The sequence below is a fragment of the Myxocyprinus asiaticus genome, chromosome 27, assembly GCF_019703515.2.
Source record: "Myxocyprinus asiaticus isolate MX2 ecotype Aquarium Trade chromosome 27, UBuf_Myxa_2, whole genome shotgun sequence".
NCBI classification, from domain to species: Eukaryota; Metazoa; Chordata; class Actinopteri; order Cypriniformes; family Catostomidae; genus Myxocyprinus; species Myxocyprinus asiaticus.
The window spans coordinates 40,140,279-40,164,518 of NC_059370.1; the positions used below are offsets into that span (position 1 = coordinate 40,140,279).

The window sequence follows — 24,240 nt, forward strand, 5'->3', positions numbered from 1 at the left end:
TCTGTCGGTCTGTCTGCCTATCTATCTGCCTGCCTGCCTGCCTGCCTGCCTGCCTGTCTGTCTGCCTATCTATCTGTCTGCTTATCTGTCTGTCTGCCTTCTATCTGTCTATCTGTCGGTCTGTCTGTATCTGTCTGTCTGCTTATCTGTCTGTCTGCCTATCTATATGTCTGTCTGCCTATCTATGTGTCTGTCTGCCTATCTGTCTGTCTGCCTATCTATCTGTCTGCCTGCCTGTCTGTCTGCCTATCTATGTGTCTGCCTGCCTATCATGTGTCTGTCTGTCTGTGTGTCTGTCTGTCTGCCTATCTATCTGTCTGTCTGCCTATCATTTATCTATCTGTCTGTCTGTCTGCCTGCCTGCCTGCCTATCTGTCTGTCTATCTATCTGTCTGCCTATCTATCTATCTGTCTATCTATCTATCTGTCTGTCTGTCTGTCCTAGATAATTTACATTGTTACAAGCGGTACACTTTTGTTACAGATACAGTGCATCCGGAAAGTATTCACAACGCTTCACTTTTTCCACATTTTTTTAAGTTACAGCCTTATTCCAAAATGGATTAAATTAATTATTTTTCTCAGAATTCTACAAACAATACCCCATAATGACAACGTGAAAGAAGTTTGTTTGAAATCTTTGCAAATTTATTAAAAAAAAAAATCGAAAAAAAAAAAAAAAAATCACATGTATATAAGTATTCACAGCCTTTGCCATGACACTCAAAATTGAGCTCCGGTGCATCCTGTTTCCACTGATCATCCTTGAGATGTTTCGACAACTTGATTGGAGTCCACCTGTGGTAAATTCAGTTGATTGGACATGATTTGGAAAGGCACACACCTGTCTATATAAGGTCCCACAGTTAACAGTGCATGTCAGAGCACAAACCAATCCATGAAGTCCAAAGAATTGTCTGTAGACCTCCGAGACAGGATTGTATGGAGGCACAGATCTGGGGAAGGGTACAGAAAGATTTCTGCAGCATTGAAGGTCCCAATGAGCACAGTGGCCTCCATCATCCGTAAATGGAAGAATGTACAGAGACATCCTTGATGAAAACCTGCTCCAGAGCGCTCTGGACCTCAGACTGAGGCGAAGGTTCATCTTCCAACAGGACAACGACCCTAAGCACACAGCCAAGATAACAAAGGAGTGGCTCCGGGACAACTCTGTGAATGTCCTTGAGTGGCCCAGCCAGAGCCCAGACATGAACCTGATTGAACATCTCTGGAGAGATGTGAAAATGGCTGTGCACCGACGCTCCCCATCCAACCTGATGGAGCTTGAGAGGTCCTGCAAAGAAGAATGGGAGAAACTGCCCAAAAATAGGTGTGCCAAGCTTGTAGCATCATACTCAAAAAGACTTGAGGCTGTAATTGGTGCCAAAGGTGCTTCAACAAAGTATTGAGCAAAGGCTGTAAATACTTATGTACATGTGTTTGTGTGGTGTGTGTGGGGTGTTTTTTTTTTTTTTTTTTTTTTTTTAATAAATTTGCAAAGATTTTGAACAAACTTTCATGTTGTCATTATGGGGTATTGTTTGTAGAATTGAGGAAAATGAATTCAATCCATTTTGGAATAAGGCTGTAACATAAAAAGTGAAGCGCTGTGAATGCTTTCCGGATGCACTGTACACTACCGGTCAAAAGTTTTGAAACACTTACTTGTTCGTTTTTTTTTTTTTCTTCACATTTTAGAATAATAATAAAGTCTTTAAAACTATGGCATAACATCAGTGGAACTATGGGAATTATGTTGTGACTAAACGAAATCCAAAATAAATCAAAACTGTGTTATATTTGAGCATCTTCAAAGTAGTCACCTGTTGCCTAGTTTTTGCAGACATGCACTCTTGACATTCTCCAACTTCTTGAGGTATCACCCTGGGATGCTTTTTAAACAGTACTGAAGGAGTTCCCATCTGTGTTGGGCACTTAATGGCTGCTTTTCTTTATTTGGTCCAAGTCATCAATTTCAAAAACATTTAATTAAATTTTAGTTTTGTAATGAAATTTAATATGGTGGCACAATTATATTTCTGTCTACAAAACTAATTTCAAACATTTAAGCATACGCCTTCAGATCAAAAGATTAAGATCATGAGAAACATTTCAGTCAAGTGTTTCAAAACTTTCGACTGATAGTGTGTGTTGCTTCTTTAATTGTGCAGAACGATGATGGGAAGTCACTTAAGGTCATAATGGAAATGCACAATTTCACATTGATCTTTGGGTTGACTTATACTCCAGTATCTTTCATCAGGTTTCCATCAGGATGGACCAAACAACGCGGGATAAGCTGTCAGAACTGGTTGAGGAGCTGACTACCTCTGGAGAACCACAGCTGAATCAAGACAAAAATGAAGGAAGTGAAGAAAATGTGCAAGTATGAGAGAGATTACAGATTTCAGCAGACCTCTTGATACTTTTTTATTTTTTTATTTTTTATTTTTTTTAATTCATTTTTGGGTGAACTATTCCTTTAAGTCGTTAAATCACATTCATCATAAAGTAGAAGCGAATACAATCAAATGTTTATTTACTCAAGTGCCTTCATTAATTTTGCTTTGTGTGTTTAAATGTAATCACAGTTTTTGTGTATGCTCATATGCTCCTTGTTGAATTAATCCTCAATGCTTTGTCTGTTCACAGAGTTTCCAGTGATTACATTTATCATTTCTACCACCTGATCATGACCCAACTGAACCAAGACCACGCAGAGATCCGTCTCTCCGCCTTCCAGATGGTCAGTGAGGTGTTCAGCCGATCGCATCACTTCAGAGTTCTTCTCATCACAAACCTTCACGAGTTTCTGGAACTCACCGTGGAAACAGACGTGGAGCAGCCTCTGCCTCCATCGAAAACTCAGGATGCTTGCCATCCAGACTGTACAGTCATGGCACGCCACGTATGGAGAGGCGTATAAGGAACTGTCTCTGGGATATCACTTCCTTAAATGGATTTAAAAAGTACACACTACTTCTGTGACCATCCCATCAATTTCAACCATGCCGCTTTTCTGATTACATGACAGGAGTTATGTAATTATTTAAAGATTGTTATGTAAGAGATATTGTGTTCCTGATGGCAATAGATTGAGAAATGAATGAAACAAGCAAGAATATATTCTATTCATTTTTCCAATACCATGTTCATTAGTTCATCATTTATAAATTGAAAAAATGACTGTTTGAACAACTTTTCAAAATAGTTGTAATAGAGGGACCAATACATCATATTACATAGAAAGACTTTCCACTATGTTTCTGTAAAAAAACAAAGATTAAGATTTATAATGCATGTTTAATTGATTACAGACTACACATTATGTGACTAGTTTTCATAATTTGTCGTATGCAGTATTATTAAAACATGTTTGGTCATCAGAATGATCGAAGGTCTTCTAAAGTGCGTTTTGTCTATTTTCCACCAGGTAGATTTCCATGATGTTGAAGCGAGAACACTAGCTGAGAGGAAGAGACGAGGAGAGACAGAAGAGACTGGAAAGAATTTATAAAGAGAAGCTCGACAAGGCCAAACAGGAGATGGAAGGTATAAACCTACATATTCACAAAACTCTTGTGAAACTGCATTTTTAGCAGCCACTGATTTGTAATGTGCTTTCTTTTTTGATATCTTGCATATCTCAACATTTCGTTGATCACTTGGTTTCTGTTTCTGCGCTGTTATTACGCATTGGTCCAAAATTGAGCTCCAGATTACACGCATAAAACATCAAATATCATCTGATTACTTGTTGCGGAAAACTTGACATGGCGCGTCTGGTTAGTACACAATGTAAGAGGATGTGCAGTTCTCCTGATAAGCTGGGTTGAATTCCCAGGCATATGAACATGCATTGAATTTAAAGAAAATATATTTTAATTTATTATTATTATTATAGTTTATTATTTTAATTATATAAATCAGTAAACCAAACATTTTAATTGCTTACATGTTGACTACAAAGGCCTTGCCAAAAGAAGTTAATGATTTGCTGGAGTGCCTCAAAATACTTGCATAACACGAATACTTGAACCATGGGAAAAGTAGATGGTGACAATACATTCAAGAAATGTCATGGAAATAACATTTTTAAATATCTAACATGCACAAATGACATTTAAAGAATAAGTCACAAGTTCTTTTTCATGTATAGATGGCATATCAAATGAATCACAGTATGTAAGTTTAGGCTGCTGGTGTTCAAAACTTCAGTGTTGCTGAATGTATGAGCTTTATTGCATTTCGATAATATCCTTTCAATAGCCAGTCAGACTCAGGGTAAAGTCCATGCTCAACATTTTGAACACACATGCTTAAAAGCTTTGAGTTTATGATTGCTTTGAACCTTGTAGCATATACAATAATCCACTAATAAACATTTTCAGAGCTAAATGTTAATTTGGCTTCGTTAAAATGAAGAATCAAAGTTGAAGTAACAATCTGAAACATGTTTACAGATTTAAAAGTGAGGGAGACGGAGGAGAATGAGGCAATAGTAAACACTGTGAGGGATCTTCATAGACTCATCTCAACCAGACACATGCCTCTGGTGCAATTTTGTATCCAGGTAAACCAGCTGACCAATCAGGAGACCATCTTAAAGGGTGAATTTATCCAAAACTGAAAAAATATGTCATCATTTTCTTGCCTTCATATTGTTCTAAACCTAAATGTTACTCTTTCTTCTATGGAATTTGAAAGGAGATGTCCAGGTGGCTCTTTTCCATACAATGAAAGTGGATATGATGTACACTGTTAAAGGGTAAGTTCACCCAAAATTGAAAAATCTCTCATCATTTACTCACCCTCATGCCATCCCAGATGTGCATGACAAACAAAGATTTTTGAAGAATATTTCATCTCTGTTGGTTCATGCAATGCAAGTGAATGGTGAGCAAATTTTAAAGCTACAATATGCAAATAAAGGCAGCATAAAAGTAATCCATAACACTCCGGTGGTTAAATACATGTCTTCAGAAGGGATATGAAAGGTGTGGGTGAGAAACAGATCAATATTTAAGTCCTTTTTACTATCAATCGCCACTTTCACATTGTTTTTTTGTTTTTGGCGAATTCTCATTCTTCACGCAGATCGCTACCTACTGGGCAGGGAGGAGAACTTATAGTAAAAAGGACTTAATATTGATCTGTTTTTCACCCATACCTATCATATTGCTTCTGAAGACATGGATTGAAACACTGGAGTCATATAGATTACTTTTATGCTGCATTTATGTGCTTTATGGAGCTTCAAGGTTTTGGACCCTGTTGACTTGCAATGTGAGGACCAACAGAGCTTAAATATTCTCTTAAAAATCTTTGTGTCCTGCTGAAGAAAGTTGCACTGTGATTTTTACAGAAATTAACACTGTCCGCCATGCTTGCATAACATTTCTGCAAGTTACATTTTTAAATTTTATTTTAAATATTATTACTGCAGTATGATGATGGTGATTGATCATTTACTTAATTTTTGTTGTTGTCTTTTTTCATATTTATTATTGTATTATGTTGCATTAACTGTATTGCTATTGTTCTCTTTTGTAGTATCTATGTCTCTGCTGCTGTAATGCCTTAATTTCCCTCCAGGGATGAATAAAGTAGTATTGTATCACACATATGGGATTGCATGAGGGTGAGTAAATGATGAGAGAATTTTTATTTTTGGGTGAACTGTTCCTTAAAACTCCAAAAAGGATTAAATGTAAAACCATGTGTTATATTCCAAGTCTTCGGAAGTCACACAATTGCTTTGTGTGAGGAACGGACTGAATTTTTACTATTATTCACGGTAAATCCTTTGTAATCCTTGAATCCTAAATTCACTTTTACGAAGCTCTCTTATCTTATTCACATTTGCTTATATTCAAATATGGTATTGGAGGGGAATATTTTCAGTGAATAACAAGTTGTATGGACTACTTTGATGGGGCTTTTTTGTCACTTTTGGAGCTCGAAAGCTCCAGTCCCCATTATAAAAAAAGGGTACACTAGACATACAAAAAAAATATATTTGGTTATTTAGTTCCGTGGAAGAAATAAAGTCATACAGGTTTGATGTAAATGACAGAAAATGATGACAGAATTTTCATTTTTGACTTATGTGACAGAATTTTCACATACTGTATGAGTATACTGTATTGACAGATTCCTTTATTAAGAGGTTATAATTGTTGGATTTACCTCCAGGTTTTTACAAAGGTTGGCGTAGAGGAAAACCTGATGCGAAGAGCCACTGAGTTAAAGAAGTCACTGGAGAATGCTTTGAAAAAACATGAGCATCTTCATACAGACTATAAGAACAGAGAGAGAAGAGTGGTGAGTTTCAGTTTTAACTCCATCATGAAAACGGAAACAAATCAACTAATGGAGATGGTATTACATACGCAGGCCCAGATGAAATTTGCAGAGTTTTTCACATTTTTGGTGCTGATTGTTTGGAGGAAATCAACTTGACTGTTTCCAGTGTGACTGGAAAGTAATATTAGCCATGATTTTGAATATCTAGTTCTTGACTCATTATTTGATTATTAAAATTTTTCAAGTACACTTGGATTAAAAATGCTAAAATAACCCTTTTATTTCCAAGAGAATATCTGGACACCACTTGCTGAAATAAACATGCAACATAATGAGATCATGTGACACAATGTAGCATGCTACTGTACATTTATTGTTTCATAATACGTACACTATGTATGTAGTAGACAGCATATCATGTGCAATAAGCAGTAGACTAATATTCCATTCCGAACATTGCAAATGTGTAATTGGGCCATCTTCAGTAATGAATTCTCACCAGAGGAGGGCGCAATTTCATCACACATGAGACACTAGCGTTTTGCAGATCATGTGTATTTTGAGTCTTCAAAATGTTAAGAATATCAGTGTGCACATTTGAGATTAGAATGTTTATGATATTTGGTCAAATTCTGAAGCCATGCATCTCTCCATCGATGCGGGGGCGTTTGTGTGGGGAGGCGTCGCTCATGTGCTAATGGAGATTTGCTCACTCTCGGGAGGAATGGGACACAGTGAGCAGTTAGGAGACACATCATTATGACACATGATATCCGTTTTTAACTGGGTGCGAAAGAACAGGCAGGATGGAAAGGAAGGAGGGGCGTGACATTGACAAAGCACTTTACCGCACGCCAGAGAGGTTTATCAGTCTCACTGATGATTTTCAATGCAAAAAGTCAGTGCTTTGTGATAAAGCAACAACTTAAAGGCCTTTATCATAATTAGTTTTTCCTTTTTAGCCTTGAAGCATTCCATTACTTTATTCCCTGGATCATTGCTCTGACATAGGCAGAATTGCTTTTGACTCCATAAACTCCTGCTGATTGCGGAGCTAAAAAATCGTGAACAGTTGTCATTTGACTTTTTATATTTTTCTGTTTGCCTTTATTGTCAAAGCATTTCTATGTTTAGAAGGATTCTAAAGTAATTACTGGGACTTGACTATTAGCTTTAGTTGTGGATTTACGCAACTAAAAAAACAACAACCGATTAAAGGGGTAGTCACCAAAAGTGAAAAATCTGTCATCATTTAATCACCCTCATGGTGTGCTGTATAACCTGAATGACTCTCTTTCCACAGTGGAACCAAAAGGAGATGTTTGGGAGAATATTAGGGACTGACAGTCACAATTCACTTTCATTGTATGGGAAAAGGCTAACGTTCTGCCTAATATCTCATTTTGGTTCCACAGATAAAAAAAGAGTTTATTTTTGGAATTTTTGGGTGAACTATTCCTTTAAAGGAATGTTCCGGGTTCAAAACAAGCTAAGCTTAATCGACTGCTTTTGTGGCAGAATGCTGATTACCACAAAAATGTATTTTGACGCTTATGTTAAAAAAAAGCAAAAATGGAGGTTACAGTGACGCACTAATAATGGAAGTGAATGGGGCCAATTTTTGGAGGGTTTAAATGCAGAAATCGGAAGCTTATAATTTATAAAAAGCACTTGCATTAATTCTTCTGTTTAAACTTTGATGTATTATTTGAGCTGTAAAGTTGTGTAAATTGTCATTTTTACAGTCATTTTAGGGTTTTAGGGATTGTTGACTACATCGTCATGATAATGAAGTTGTAAAATTGGCTATAACATTACACAGAAAAGGTTAGTAAGTGATGCTGTCACACTTTAGTCATGCACATTGTTTACGTATTGTGGCTATACTTTGAAAAAGTGAGTATTTAATGTTTAAAATTTGGCCCCCATTCACTTCCATTGTAAGTGTCTCACTGTAACCTCCATTTTTGCTTTTTTGAAATAAAAGGAGGGGCAAGTCAAAGTTAATTTGTGGCAATCAATATTATGCAACAAATACTGTCGATTGAGCTTCACTTTTATTGAACCCGGAACATTACTTTAAGTATTTTATTTTGTGTGAAAAGTTCTGAAAGTACCCAACATTAAAGGGTCAAGTCATTTTTTTTATTTGTATACAAGATAAACTTGAAATAGCATTCGCAACCTATATTATCTTTGTAATGTGACATTTCTAAATGAAATAGGATAGTCAAAAAAATAAAAAAAGGATATCTAACATTTTTTTCCTCTTTAAATTCAGCGGCAATTATCATTGATGTTTTTTTCCCATCAAAACATACAACTCTGTCTGTTTTCAAAGTGAGATATGCACACATGGGTGCTTCTAAAGTGAGCACATCTCTGAAATATACTATGTGGCAAAAAAATAGTTAAAATTGCCTACTTTAAACTCTCACCCCAGACAGCTTAGAACGTGTTCTTATGACAAAGAGCGCTTCATTCTGCTCTGCAGTCACCCAGCCCGCTAGTCCATACACCTAAGTTATTGGTTTGCTGTAATAATTTGCAAGATTTTCTCCATAAGAGAGGAGATTAGCATATAAATAGCAGATGCACAGAGGACCATCACAGCTGAGTACATTTAATTTTTGGTTTATAAGATTGAATGTGTTTTTAAATGCATAACCATCCAACTTGGCCAAAGACAAATTAAGTGAATGGCTCAGTTGTCCGAGGGCTGCCTTCCCAGCTCATTTTTTAAAAGGATAACACACTTGCTTAAGGAGTGTGCGCCCGGCCGACGCTTCCCTGGGCACAAAGTAATTGAGATTGCTTACAAAGTTAATTAGACCGTACAAAATATATTGGGGGGCGTAAGGAGCACTTTAGCCCTGCTGGAATGTTTTTTTCCCTGTAAGTGGAGGACGTTTAACCGGAAGCTCATTATCTGGACTCCTCTCAGTGTCGAGGACAGAGGCCACGCCATGATCAATATAGCTCACTGCAAATGTCTGCCAATAGTCCACTCATGGGAGTTCATGGTCTTATAAATATTCTACATTATTCTATTATAGGCCCGTCTGCTAATGCTTAAACAGATAGTTCAAATTAAATTGAAAATGCTGTCATCATTTACTAACCCTCATGTTATTCCAAACCGCGTATGACTTTTCTTTCTTTCATAGAACACGAAAGATGATGTTTTGCATAATTTTACCCTTAGCCACTATTCACTTTCATTGTTTGGAAAAAAGATGCAATGAAAGTGTATGGTGATTGTTAGTCCCTATCATTCTCTGTTTGTGTTCCATGAAAAACAGAAAATCTTATACATATGGGTTAGGGACAACATGAGCGTGAGTAAATGATGACAAAATAATCTGAAATTTGAGGGACAGTATCTCCACATTTGTATTTAAAAATGTATTTATAAACTACATGAATTAAAAAAATTTCTACTTATTATAAACTCTTAAAAAGGACAGCAATACAGCGAATGTCCTTTTGGAAGTGCCACTAGTGCTAGAGCACTTTTGTCCTATTAAATTATCATATTAAAAGCTAAAACAATGCTAATATTTATAAATTAAGTATTTTTAAAGAATAGTTCACTCAAAAATTACAATTCTCTCAGCATTTACTTACTCTCTGACTTTTATTTATTGATTTTTTTTTTACTGCAGAACACAAAACGAAGATTTTTAGAAGAATATCTCAGCTCTGTTGGTCCATACAATGCAAGTGAATGGTGATCAAAACTTTGAAGCTTCAAAAGGCACATAAAGGCAGCATGAAAATAATCCATAAGATTCCAGTGGTTTAATCCATGACTTCAGAAGCGATCCAATCGGTTTTGGGTGAGAACAGACCAGAATGTTACTCCTCACTATAAATCTTGAAAGCAGTCTCCTTGGCGATCGTGATTTCAAGCTTGATTACACTTCTTAGCACCCTCTAGTGCTTTGTGCATGTGTCGAGCACTAGGAAGTGTAATCAAGCTTGAAATCACGATCGTGCCTAGAGACTGCAATGGTAAGATGTATAATGTAAAAATAGTTATATTTTGGTCTGTTTTCACCCAAAATCGATTAGATCTCTTCAGAAGACATGGATTAAACCACTGGAGTCTTATGGATTACTTTTATGCTGCCTTTAGGTGCTTTTTATAGCTTCAGGTTTTGGTCACCATTCACTTGCATTTTGTGAACCTACAGAGCTGAGATATTCTTCTAAAAATCTTTGTTTGTGTTCTGCAGAAGACAAAAAGTCAAACACATCTGGGATGGCATGAGGGTGAGTAAATTATGAGAGAATTTTCATTTTTTGGGTGAACTATCCCTTTTAAGTATTGTTTTTAATAAAACAAAAATACAACAAATACTACAGATTACAAATACTATTATACTGCATATTAAAGTATTTATATAACATTAATAAATAGCTGAATTCAGTTAACAAATAAAATTTACATTTTTAGTAAATCATTTAACATTGTATATTAAAAATTAAAATAAAGATTATATTATTAATTTCAATAACTACATCCTACTGCAAAAACTACATCATACTACATATATAATTAATATTATGTAATTATATTAGTATATTAATGTAATTAACATGCTAATAAATAATGTATTTATTAATATAATAATATATTATAGTATTAAAATTCCCAAATTAAAGTTGGTAGTTTGGGAGTGTAGAACCAAAATGATGTGGTAAATTCTATAAATATTTAGATAGATCTGTACATCTGTATCGTTCCCTGGAAACTTTCTTACAGGATTTAACTTTAAGGTTTTGTTTTTCCCTACACACAAATAATGGTGGAAGTCAAGAGAAAGGATTGTTTTAAATGCAAAGAGACTCTTGGAGGTGGGCTCCATATGTCAGCAACACCTGTGTCAGCAAAATGCCTCTATATAGAGACTCATTCTCGGCGTGCACATACAATCCAGTTCAAGAATTATAATACTGCCATTGCAAGTTGACAGTGCTGATTTTATCACAACAGAATTAAAGTGAATTAGAAATAAAATAATGTTTACTAGTCTACAATTTCCACTGTGCAAGTAATATTTTTCATACACACTTTAATGTATCAAGGTTGAAGTATCTGCCTTGGGCTTAATAAAGACAACACATATAAACAATGAAATGTTCTGTTCTGTCACTGCTGGCAATGAGGAATAAAAGAAAACTGTAGGGGATTGTTGAAATGATGTTTAAAGTTTGTAATTAGCTGCAGATTGCGCTTACCCTTTGTCTCTAATCACGTTAAGTTAACTGCACTTATTTATTGTACCTAATGACTGATCAGTGTTTCATTGTAAGTAGGATGTTCTCTATTTTTTTAAATTAGTAATAGACTTTCCTGTTTCCCATTTTCGCAATGCACTCTGTTATTAACAGTGTTGTTTACATGTGTTAAATACTATTACAAATGTAGTAAATGTAACTATTTAAGCTCAGCCACGGATAGTGAGTGAAGTCCACATGAAATGTCGTTCGCAATTAATTTTACTTTCATAATCTGACATATTTCCGAGTGAGACAGAATATTCATTGAGAAAAAATGCAGGGACTTATCCACTGAGAATTTATTGGATTTTAAAAAGTGGGCATTCCATACCAGAATGGTGCCATGTGGTTGGAAGGGTGGGGTTTGACAAGCAAGAGGGATTTGTGATGTCATCTGAAAAAGAAAGTTGTTTTAGAGGCGGAGCAAGCCTTTACATTTTGACTACACTATATATATGTGGACCTATGAATCATGCACAATAAGACCGGGAATGTGTATTAAGAAAATAAATTGGGTCAATTTTGATGTCATGTTGACTTCAAAGTATTTGTCTTAAAGTATCTTTTTAACACGAGTAATCATTGCATTATATTGTTAGATGGAGAGACTCCAAGCTATGAAAATGTGAAGGGTTTAAGGGATTATTTCCTTTCATAGCCACACAAAAGGCACAGATATTGCTCTCTAGGGCGTACCTCATTTCTAAACCAATGCCACCAGTGCAAGTAATTGAGACCTCATTCAAAGACAGTTTATACCTCAATCTGGATTTGTCAACATGGGTGGCCTGCAATAATGGAAAAGAAAATAATAAAAAAATAAAGCAAAGCGAGTTTGGATCTTTAGTACTTTATATTAAGGTTATCACAGAGACAATTAGAAAGAATAAATGGAAAAGGCACTCTAGAGAAACGCTCTATAGCAGTGCCCTCAAAAAGGAAGGGCACACAGATTATGTACACTGTTTTATGAAAACGACCCCCATATTTAAAAACTGGCATTCTGTTCTGCATTGTAGCGCAAGGGATGCTTAAGCACCTTTTGAGTAGATTAAAAGGCATAAATTCTGTTTAACGCTAATGCAGACGTCTCCCCAGGCCCTGTGAGTGCGAGCACCCTCACCTAAGGAGCGGGGCCCCAGAGGAGGGGCATAAAATAGCCTTGAGTTGCTTTTCACCTTTCATAAATTCCAGGCTGGGGATTTCTTTCCCTTAAAAAAAATCATTTGCAGCCTGATGGCTTATTGCTATTCTGTATAGATTGATGGTGGTCATTTACCCAGCAGAGGAAGTTAAGTGCTGCTGTCATTCCTGAAGAGCATAATTGGGAGGTTCCACAGGACACTGGCGGTGACAGTTTTCTCTTTTGATTAGTGCTAGAGTGATAACAAAACTTACAGCGCCAGTTATGGATGAGCAGGTGCAGATGGTGCCAGTAGGCACTCAGGGGGAGCAGAATGAAACTCACCTGCCTACTTAAACCATCAGCCAGTTGCCATCCATCTCAGGCACTTAAAGGCACCTGCAATAGAATTAAAGCGCTTTATTTTTTCCAGATTTTTTTAAAATTAAGTATCACTATGACTATTGCTTATACTTACAAATCAATGAAATAAAAATTGACCCTATAGTTTCTTATTACACGTTTTTGTCTTATTGTGAACTATTCATGGGTGCATGGTTTTTTTAAGAAAAAAATGGTTGAAATGTATGATCTGCCAATGTTCCTTTTCAGATGGCGTCATGAATAGGGCAGGGTATAAATATCGAACAATCCCAATATCAAGTCTTACAATCACAAGATCAGTCTTTTACTCTAATAAGCGCAACCCTCTACAATCACTTGCATATGTGACCAAATATCGCACTGTTCCACTAAAAATGTCTGTGATTACCTACTGGCTAGATTTCACTCTCCAGTGATTGATTAGTGGCGAAGGATTAGTTTAGGACCGAGATACTTTCACTGCTTGTTAAGAGTAAAAGTTTGGTTTTACTCGTTCCGTATAATGTGTGTCCAAAGACAAGATCCACATAATCCATTTGTAATTGAATAATTTCCTTTTAATACCCTTTCTGGTCTTTACAGTCAGCTGTTGATCTAAAACAACACAAATAGAAACATTTAATTCCAATCCCACATAGCACAGACTTTTGACTCCACTCTTGTTAATGTACGCTCCACCAAAACGCTTTTGTGAGACGCTTTTGAGATTTTAAACTTCTGCAAATGAAACCTAAGCATTCAATACATTTTATATCTTTATCTGGCAATGTACACTTAAGTTTATCTTGCCAATAAAGTTGATATGAATTGAATCTGCCCATTTGATCCTTTTAAAGAAAATAGTCAGCTGAAAATGCCAGAAGATTTTGCACAACTTTTAATTACAGCATGTTCGCTGACTTTATGGCATGTATACATATACTTGTATCAAAGATTAATACCTGTAAAAATGTGTTTAACTCTGTCTGCAAAAAAAAAAAAAAAACTGAACATTTTAACATGTACATATTAAAATAATTAAAATAAATGACAAACCAATTTCTTTCAAGTTATTTGATAATAAACCAAAGTATAAAGTAAATATATTTATGATATTTTTTAATGTTTGTTGCAATATATAATATATATATACTGTGTGTGTGTGTGTGTGTGTGTGTATAAAAATGCAATTTCAAGACATCTTATTTATTGATGGAATAAATGGAATTTGTACATTTTTGAAAGGCTCAAATTTGACCAAAATAATGAAACATTATTGATAAATTTTTTACAATTAATATTTTCGTACTGTACCAAGTCAGAAGGTCCCCTGTAAAATTAACAGTATTTGCTGAGAAAGAATTTACATCATGTTATCAGAATGGACATTATAACTGAAATATACACAGATGATCTGGAATCAAACTCTAATTGTAGTTTGTAGAGTATCATACATTTGTGAAATCCAGATTGTGATGTCACATAAAGGTAAAAAAAGTTTTATTTGTCGTTTATAAGATAGTTCTTTTAAAATGTATTAATGCATTACAACATAGTTACATTTTGCATTTATTGTCACTTCAGACCTTGAGGCTTACTTTAGGCATAGACACACAATAAACCAGAACAGTTCTCAGACTTCGAAATCTTCTAGTCATGGATCTGGTTTGGGTCGCCTCTAAGATGGATTTATCTGATTTATCTGGTACCTGCTGTTGAGTTGATCTCCTTAAAGTGATTTCAGGATGTGAACACAGAACTTAAAGAGTAAGAATCATATCACCTCGTACGCCACTCTCCTTTATAGAACAACCTGCACCAAGATGTTATCAGTAACAACTCAACCTCGCCATCTCTAGCTTAAAAGCTCAAAAGCTTTATTCTTTTTTTTTATTTGGGATGCCAGTAGTTCCATGTAACCCTGGTTTCTGATGTAGGTACCTAAAGATTCTGATACAATATAAAAGAGAATTATTGCAAACTGCTGTTGTCTCCTGTGCATGCTGACCTATGCTCAATTGGAAAAAGTCTACTTAACATAACAAGCACTATTTTATACAGTCACAGTTAGATGGGACAATACTCAGATAGACTACCATTAGAAAAAAATTGGATGTGGTCAACTGGAAATCCTATTAAGGGTTTGAATTAAAATGTTAAGATGTCCCATGTTACTGCAGAGTTTGCCGTTCAGGGTGCTGTAAATCTCTGGAATATCCTGGGGCCACGGTGAATAACCCATCTGAGTGTTAATCAGCCAGCAGAGAATTGCAGACTTCCTTTCTAAACTGGCAGCTAACAAACATTGTTTTGAAAACTGCTAAATAAATAGGAGATTTTTATTTATTTTTTTGTATCAGTAGTTTTTCACTGTTGTAAAATACAATTGTAGGTTAAGACTTTAAAGCAAACCGAGAAAAAAATAGACAAGTATTTAAATTTTTTCCTTGCGCATTATGAAGTTATGAAAATAATTTTTTGATGAATTCAAACCCAGCCAGGAGAGAATGGCAGACCACCTTAGTAAACTGTGATCTAGCGAACATTGGGCCTGATACAAATGTGAGGACGGAACAAATTTGTTCATGTATTTTTAGTAGGACCAGTCTTATGTAAATTTGCACATTGAATTCAATGGGACTATTTACGTAACAATGGATTCATGAACAATTTCCGTGCAAATTTGTTCTGCTTGTGTTTCAGTAATAAGGCCATTGTTTTGAAAACGGCAAAAAAAGAGAAATATTTTGCATCAGTCGTTTTTTGTGTTTTCATTGATGTAAAAGGCAGTTGTTGTTTAAGACTATAAAGTAAACCGTGGAAAATAAATCCATAATTAAAAAACAAATTCCTTGCACATTATGAATGTTATTGCGAGAAAAATTTAATTCCGTTCAATTCATACTTGGCCAGGAAGGAATTGCAGAAGTTCTTTGTATACGTTATCTAGCAAACAGTGTTTTGAAAATGGCAAAAAAAACTAAAAAACAACAACTTAAGTATTTTTTACAGCATTTGCATTGTATCTAAAATGCTGTTGTTGTAAAATGCAAAACAGGCTTGTGGTTACTTTTTTCCCTTGCACATTACCACCTTTATTACAGATTTGTTTTGGTAGAATACATACTCGGCCATGAGAGAATTGCGAACGTTCTTTGATAACTTTCATCTAGAAAAACATTGTTTTAAAAATAACGAGAGAAAAAAAGATACAATTTTCACAACTGTTCTTTTTGCAGCATTTATTGTACAGTATTTAAAATGCTATTGTTCATAGTTAGGTTTTTCCCTAGTTTATTACAAAAATGATTTATTATTATGGTGCAAAACTGATTCTCTTTTTCCAAACTAGATGAGAGCTCCTGAGGATGGAGAAGAGGGTGACGATGATTTCGAAGAGGTGCCGGAGAAGGAGAGCTATGAACCGCATGTTCCTCAACATCTGTGGGCAGAGTACGGTGAGTTTGTTCAGGTGCAGATATGAAGTCTGACGCAATAAGACAAACCCATCAATAGAGGGACTGGCTTTCACTTTAGGGACTCAAATAATCCAAATAATCTCATGTAGGAAATGGCCACACGCTTATAGTGTCTGCTTGAAAGCAGATATGAGCTGAAAATTCCTCTGGGGAGGCCTGATTGTTTGTATTTGTGGACTTAAAGGCATCAGGCGATATTTAAATGTAGAATTAGGAGAACAAAGGCGAGTTTAGTTGAAATGATTAACTATAGAGTAAGCTTTAAAGCACAATGGAAAGTTTGTTTTTAGGGGTAAGATGTAAAGCAGGAAACGTTTGTGTTCAGGATGACGTACAACTGAAGGCAGAAAAGTTGTTGTGCTTTTTTTGAAAAGCAACGAGTTTAAGTTTTAAAATGAATTAACAACTTGACTGTGAATGCAATGTTCAGATGTGTATCAGAATAAAAACACCGGGTTCAATAACAGCATCTGTGGCATAATGTCGTTTACCCCAAAAATTAATTTAGACTCGTCCCTCCTTTTCTTTAAAAATCGAGGTTACAGTGAGACACTTACAATGGAAGTGAATGGGGCCAATTTATGCACATATTTTTTTCAGGCAGAAATTTGAAGCTTATTTTATAAAAGCACTCACTTTAATTCTTCTGTTAAAACTCATGTTTTATTTGAGCTGTAAAGTTGTTTAAATTGTAATTTTTACAGTCATTTTGGGGTTTTAGGGTTCGTTGACAACAAAGTTGTAAAATTGGCTATAACATTACACAGAAAAGGTTAGTAAGTGTTTTTATCACACTAAAATCATGTTAACATGCATATTGTTTATGTCTTGTGGCTATACTTTTGAAACAATGAGTTTTTTAACATTAAAAAATTGGCCCCCCAATCACTTCCATTGTAAGTGCCCCACTGTGATCTAAATTTTTGCTTTTTTTTTTTTTTTTTTTTTTTTTTTTTTTTTTTTTTTTTTTTTTTTTAAGAAAAGGAAGGACAAGTCAAAATTATTTTTTTGTGGTGATCAACATAATGCCGCAAATGCTGGCGATTGAGCTTAACTTGTATTGAAACCGGAATATGTTTCTAATGCTTTTTTACTTAAATATATACACTATATATAATAAAGAAATTGCTGGATTACTTTAACAAGAATCTCATGAGAATCAATTTTGAGAATCATGGGATTTACAGAAAAATCCAAAAATAAAAAGTCCAGGCACACATCGGTAATGAGAATGGGCTAAAAATAGGCTTCATTTTATTTATTTTTCATGAAAAATAATTGTCTTTTTATTTTGGGTTAAAATGTGGCCTGGTCATAATATTCACCTATGAATTCGAAATAACCTAAATAATATAATTGTACAAACAGCTGCACATTTAATAAAACCTGGTGTTTCTCTGTAAGGTGATTAATCAATTTAAGCCCGGTTTAAATCAATTATAACCTGGGGCGGCCAATAGAAATCTGTTTTGACAGCTGACTATTTGTACATGCAAAGATTCTTGTCCATCTGTGCAAGGACAGCTCTATTGACAAGAAGCCACAGGCAAAAGACAGAGGTCAAGCAATAGGTCACACCTAAGCTAAATACCTCAGATTATATTTGACCTCAAATCCCATCCAATTTTGAATTTACTGTCTTGAAAACAATTGATTACAAGCTGACTAACAGGAAGCATGTAGCACTTTGAAAGTAGTCTAGTCATCTGCATACTTTTCCTGGTAACATATGAACTCTACAGTACTGAACACTAATTATGAGATAGAATATGATTTCTCTACCCGCTCCGGTTCTCTTTCTTTATTCTCCTTCTCTGGCCATGCTAAGAAGGCACTAACTGAAGATTCATTAGGATATAATTTCTGCGACTCTACAGAGCCAAGCTGCTTTCTGTAGTAAAGCATTTAATGATCAGTGTGCCAGCCATGCCAAATTTACAATGCAATGGTGTTAATGAGCTTCCATTAGCTTAGAGCTGCACTTAACACTGCTCACCTGCCTCAGTGCCCTAAAACTCTGACAGCATCCGTTAACAAACTAAACGAGACCATATTATGCAAAAATAACCCCTAATTTTGTACTATTTAAATTTGATTACAAATTAGATTGGTTGCTAGGGCATTTCTAAATGGTTGCTAGGGTGTTCTTTGTGGTTGTTAGGTAGTTGCTTACTGGCACAAGTCAATAGAGGACACCCTGAAGTCTCTATGATATTCTGGTCCCTCGATAATTTTTGGGTCCTTCCTTCAAAATACTGTAAGTCTATGGGGATGTTTGTGCCGTTTTATTATTCACCTGGTGAAAATTGCAAGTCTGATCACTTAGGAAAGTTACAGCACACCTCTCCTCAATAAGCCACATGATTTGATGCATCATTCATGTCCGTAACACAAACGGTGAGGGACAAAAGTTGAACTTCACTTAGTTATACTTAGGTTTAGGAGTTTGCTGTTTTGCAAACACCACTAATAAACATCAGATCCGAGGCTGGTTTGAGCCAGCTTTTGCTGTTGAGCTAAAAGGGAAAAGCAGAAGAAAGTAGTCGACATGCAGAAGAAAATAGATTGGAAATGAAAATTGTACATTAAGAGTGCATGTTACAACCATTCGCAATATAATTTAAACACTCCTAAAACGGTACGTAAGAAATGTCATTCTGATTTGCTGCCAGGTTAACTCCATCACTTCAGATTTATCAGTCAGCACATGTTAGTATCAGCACTTTCATTTAATATTACATCAACCTGTTTAAGGACTTCAGCTCATCTCTGGCTAATCTTTCCCTCCGTTCTTTCAAAACCACTCTGGCTCTCTCATCCGGAGAGAAAAGCTTTCATTCTCCTCTGTTCTCTCTCTCACTGTTCCTTTCACCACCAAGCTTTTATCTATCCCTTTATCCCAGCGTTCCTGTCAGGACGTTATCTCTCTCAAAATTTACATTTTAATTACAAGGCCTGCTGAACTCAGGAAAATCAATAACGCCACCATTGGCAGCTCCACTCTATGTCCGCTGCTGGCCCTCTCTATTTCCTCTTATTGATTTATCTCTTTAGCACCTGCAACTTTATTGCCTCAGACAAATAGCTACCATTTTGGTCAATTTGAACAGAAAAAGAAAGGATTTGGTCGTATTTCATGATTCCGCACACCCGATGAAGTCAGTCGTTGAAAGGGATTGTACCTGGATTAACTGTATACGCCAGAGGATCATGATGTGGATTGTAAGATTCAGGCCAAAGGTTTCTCATCCTGTCCCAAAATTGTTACATATTTTCTGTTGTTTACTACCCACCATGTCTATTCTTCTCTCAAAATAAGGCATCCACAAGGCGTCCACACTCTTAACGTTTTCGGTGGAAAACTCTGTTGTCAGTTTCCTAACGTCATCGTTTTCCATCGCTTTTTTCGAAAGTGTCTGTTTTTTTGTGGAGGACAATGGCGTTCTTGTGTGGATACGAAAACATATTAGTGTGGATGTGTCATAAAAATGCTCCTATTTCTCTAATTTAATAAAACAAATTAATTTCAAATTGTATTATCAGCATAACATTTTGAATGAAATGTAGAGAAAACCCATTTTTTTTAAAAATAATACTGCAACCGTATGATTTTCATGATGGGGAACCCAGCGCATTTCCAGGATGGGCCAATCATAATCGTTTATTATTACTGAATGAGGATTTTTACAAATTCTTTTAAAGATAATGCTGAGGCAGATTTCCATTCACAGATATGAACCCTTGCAATTATCAGTTTTTGTTGAATGTAAAACATTCTGAAATTTAAATGCAAAACAGCGCGTTGACTGTGCTGACATGTGGTACCTGTTGCTTTTCTCAGCGCTGGCTAGGATGGGCCAATCACAATAGATTATTTTTGCTGGATGAGGATTTTTATAATAGTTTAGAAATTACTGCTGAAACTGATTTCCATCCACAGCATGCCCCGATACTAACCGAAAAAACACAACCCATCTCACAACCCCTGGACCTACATTTGGACCCCTCCAATGTTCAAACCAAATCTATGGCATTGCTCTTATGAGTCAGTTCTTGTGATTTTACACCACAAAAAAATACAGCGCTTTTCAATGTTCTAAAAAAATGACTGAAAGTACTAATTAATCATTAATGGAAACGTACAGGAACCAGAATCGTTTAGAGGTTGTTAAATTCCTTACGATTCCCATCCCTAGTGAAAAGAGTGCATTGTGGATGCAAGGAAATCGCTTTTGTACAAAAGAGTTAACAAGTATAACATTTGATTAGTGATCGAATAATAGAGTAGAATCTTACGTCACAATGTTTCTTTGTTCAGAAACATTGCTCTTCAAAATCCTAAACCTTTTTATATGAAAAAGAAAAATCAATAATAAAACAAATCCATGTGGTCTCCTCACTCTATGTTGCTATGAAATAGGAACAGACCTGGTTGAAACGAGCATGTTTTTTTAGTTGGACTGCAACTGAAGGATTAAAGTCCTCATACATCCACTGATGGTCCACGTGTGCTGTGGTCAGGTCTCTTAATCAGAGTGTTATGAGGAATTCACCTCACTTTAAAGTTTTAATTTCATCTCCCTCAGGATGCTGGGCAGGTTTAGAGTGGATCTTAGATCTTTATGTCACTCTTAAGACCATCTTAAGCCCCTGCACACTACTGCTAGAACTGCCCGCAGTGCACTACAGAGAGAGTTTCAACAATGCTGCTGAAGTGGATGTATTGGTGTTTTCTCATGAAAGCCAACAGAAAAAGCTCCCTTTTAAAGCTGAAGTGTGCCATTCTTTCTGGTGTTCCAGCTTAATATGCGGAGTCAGCTATAAGAAAGCCATTCGTAGGTTGATTCCAGCGAAAAGTGTTAACAATTTGACTTTTGCGATGCTTTAAAAAAAAAAAAAAAAAACAGCACTTTTAAGCCAGACAGAGAAACATTGACCGGGACTATCTATTTTGGTCGACAGATGGAAGACGGGAGGAGTGTTTGGGAAACCTGTTCAAAATCAGTCATGATTTTTGCAATTCCATTTGGTGACGCTAGTGGTGCAGAAGTTGCACTCTTCATCTTCAATGCTTTTCTGAATACAATACTCAAAGTATATCTGTGTTAGCAGTGGTAGAAATTCAGACCTCTTCTTAAACATGTGCAACTGTATGTAATGTATGCAAATATAAGGAAGTGCCATGTACATTACATCACATTCCTTTTTCTTGTTGACTCTCATAGGTCTTGATGAAGTTCCCTCAACATCTACCTCTATGGCCAAGCCAAAGCCATCAACACCTACGGTCAGACCTTCTGTTCCTCCCGTGTCCTCCAGCCTAGCTCGACTCAAGAGGAAGATGCGTGATGAAGAGGAGGACCTCACTTGTGCTGCCGCTACCCTGCGTGTGCACAAACAGAAGCTTCTGGCCGCCCCATCCACAAGGTGATCTGACCCTCCCTCCATGCACTAATTTTAGCTATTAAAGGGATAGTTCACCTAAAAATGAAAATTCTGTCATCGTTTACTTTCTTACATGGAACTCAAATGGAGATGCAGAATGTTAGCCTCAGTCACTATTAATAAAAAAAAATGTTTACAAAATTCATAAAAAAAAAATATATGTATTGTTGTTATTGATGTTTTTGTCATTTGATATTTTGTTAGAGAATAGTCTATTTGAATGTCAGGAGATTTATGCCCTGTCCTGGTTGTTTCAATGTGTTGGGAGGTTCTGATCTGGAGGATATGAACAACAATAAAGCCCCAGTTAAAGCCCCTGTGGTTCCGTTTGGTGTGGATCTTTACTACTGGGGAGAGGAGCAGTCCACTGCTGGCAAGATCATCAAGTACAGTCACATTCATAAGAAATATTTTTCATGTAGTATAATTTTTCTGAAATATACTGTTGTGTAATCAGTGTGAGTAAAAGGCACTTTTAATGCTTTTAAAATGTTCCATGGTCATTTCTCACTTATATGGGTTTATCTATCGCCATTTATGTCAGCCTCTTATTGAAGTATAAGTTTATTTTTAACGTGTTGTGTTGAGTGGCCACTAGAGAGCACCATTGTTACTCAGTGACTTTAAATGAATTCCTATTGACATAAATTATGTGCTGATAATATTGCTCTGGAGATGTGCTGGTTTTGACATCCTGATACAATGTTTACATGCATAATATAAAGGGTTCCCACGTTCATGGAAAACTTAGAAGTATCAGATCATTTTTAGTGTGATTTCCAGGCCTGGAAAAGTCATGGAAATGAATCAAATCTTTGAAAGTCATGGAAAAATCATGGAAAGTGAATATGCATTTTTCTAGCTAAGAGATTGCTTTTTATGAGTGCAATCTGTAAAGAATTATTTATAAACGCCGTTATCCAGTGATCCTCAACAATTGGAAAAAATTTCATTTCAAAATGTTCAAAGGTGTAGGAAACCCTAATATAGGTAGTGGAGGGTTGTTGCTGTTGTTTTTTGTTAAATTAAAACCCATCAAAATCACCAAAATTAACAGTAAATGTAGCAGACAACCATTCTGTAATTTCAGGACATGTGCTTTCAAATGTCACATTTTGGTCACTTTTGTACTGTTTCTGCTGTAAGAGCCTCTTGTCCTCACTGGTTTCAGGTACAACTCCCAGCACCAGTTCAGGGTGCCTCATGAGGTGGAGGAGGAAGTGGAGAACAAGGAGCTTTCTGCGCAGATGAAGTCTAGATATATCACCTTCGCTGGGAAGTTCAAACCTGTGGAGCACAAGTGCAAAGCACCAATGCCAAATGGGTCTCTGTGTGAGCGTCAGGACAGAGTAAAGGTTAGAAAAATAACAGTAAAAATGTCCTAATATTAAAAATAAATACTACATGTAATACTAAGAAATGTGGCCATATTTTAGCTATAATTGGTGGAATGGTAAAAAAAAAAAAATCATATTACATGGTATCAGAAAAAAATGTGTAATCAAGACTGTGATCAAAAGAAAACTGGTGATTTGAAATGTTGTTTAATTTCAGTGCCCGTACCATGGACGCTTATCCTTCGGGACGGGCCGGCCGCTTAACCCAGAAGATGCATTGCGATTGGAGAAAGAAAAGAGACAACGCGAGGAGCAGCAGCCAGGTTTGAAAACGCATATACAGCAAATTTTACTCAACTGTCAGAACTAGATGCTTTAAAAGCTTTTTTATCCCACATTTATTGGAATAGTTCACACAAAAAATGAAAAATCTGTCATCTTTTACTCACTCTCATGATGAGGTGCAAAAAAGATGTTTTGCAATATGTTTGCACTGCTCTTTTCCATACAACACACCGTAAAAAGCACCATAAAAGTATTCCAAGTCTTCTGAAGCCATACGATAGCTTTGTGTGAGATTAAATTTTAAGACATTATTCAGTGAAAATCTTCACCTCCACTGTAGCTCTCAGATCTCCTTCGTGCTTCCACATATTCAAACATGGCACGTCACGTTTGGTTACGACACCCTCGAGAACCAGCACCGTTTGGCATCACTGACGTCAAACCTGGTACAATGCATCTTGACATGCAATATTTGAATATACATGATGTAGTGCTTTTATGTAGCATCTGTTCCCATTCACTTTCATTGTATGGAAAAGAGCAACCAGGCATTCTGCAAAACATCTCCTTTTGTGTTCCACAGAAGAAAGAAAGAAAGTCACACAGGTTTGAA

At 36.0% G+C, this 24,240-nt stretch overlaps 1 pseudogene; it reads left to right on the forward strand.

The window, feature by feature from the left end:
- Positions 1–1,210: 1,210 nt before the first annotated feature.
- LOC127418402 (UV-stimulated scaffold protein A-like) overlaps positions 1,211–24,240 on the forward strand; it is a 31,289-nt pseudogene continuing 8,259 nt past the window's right edge.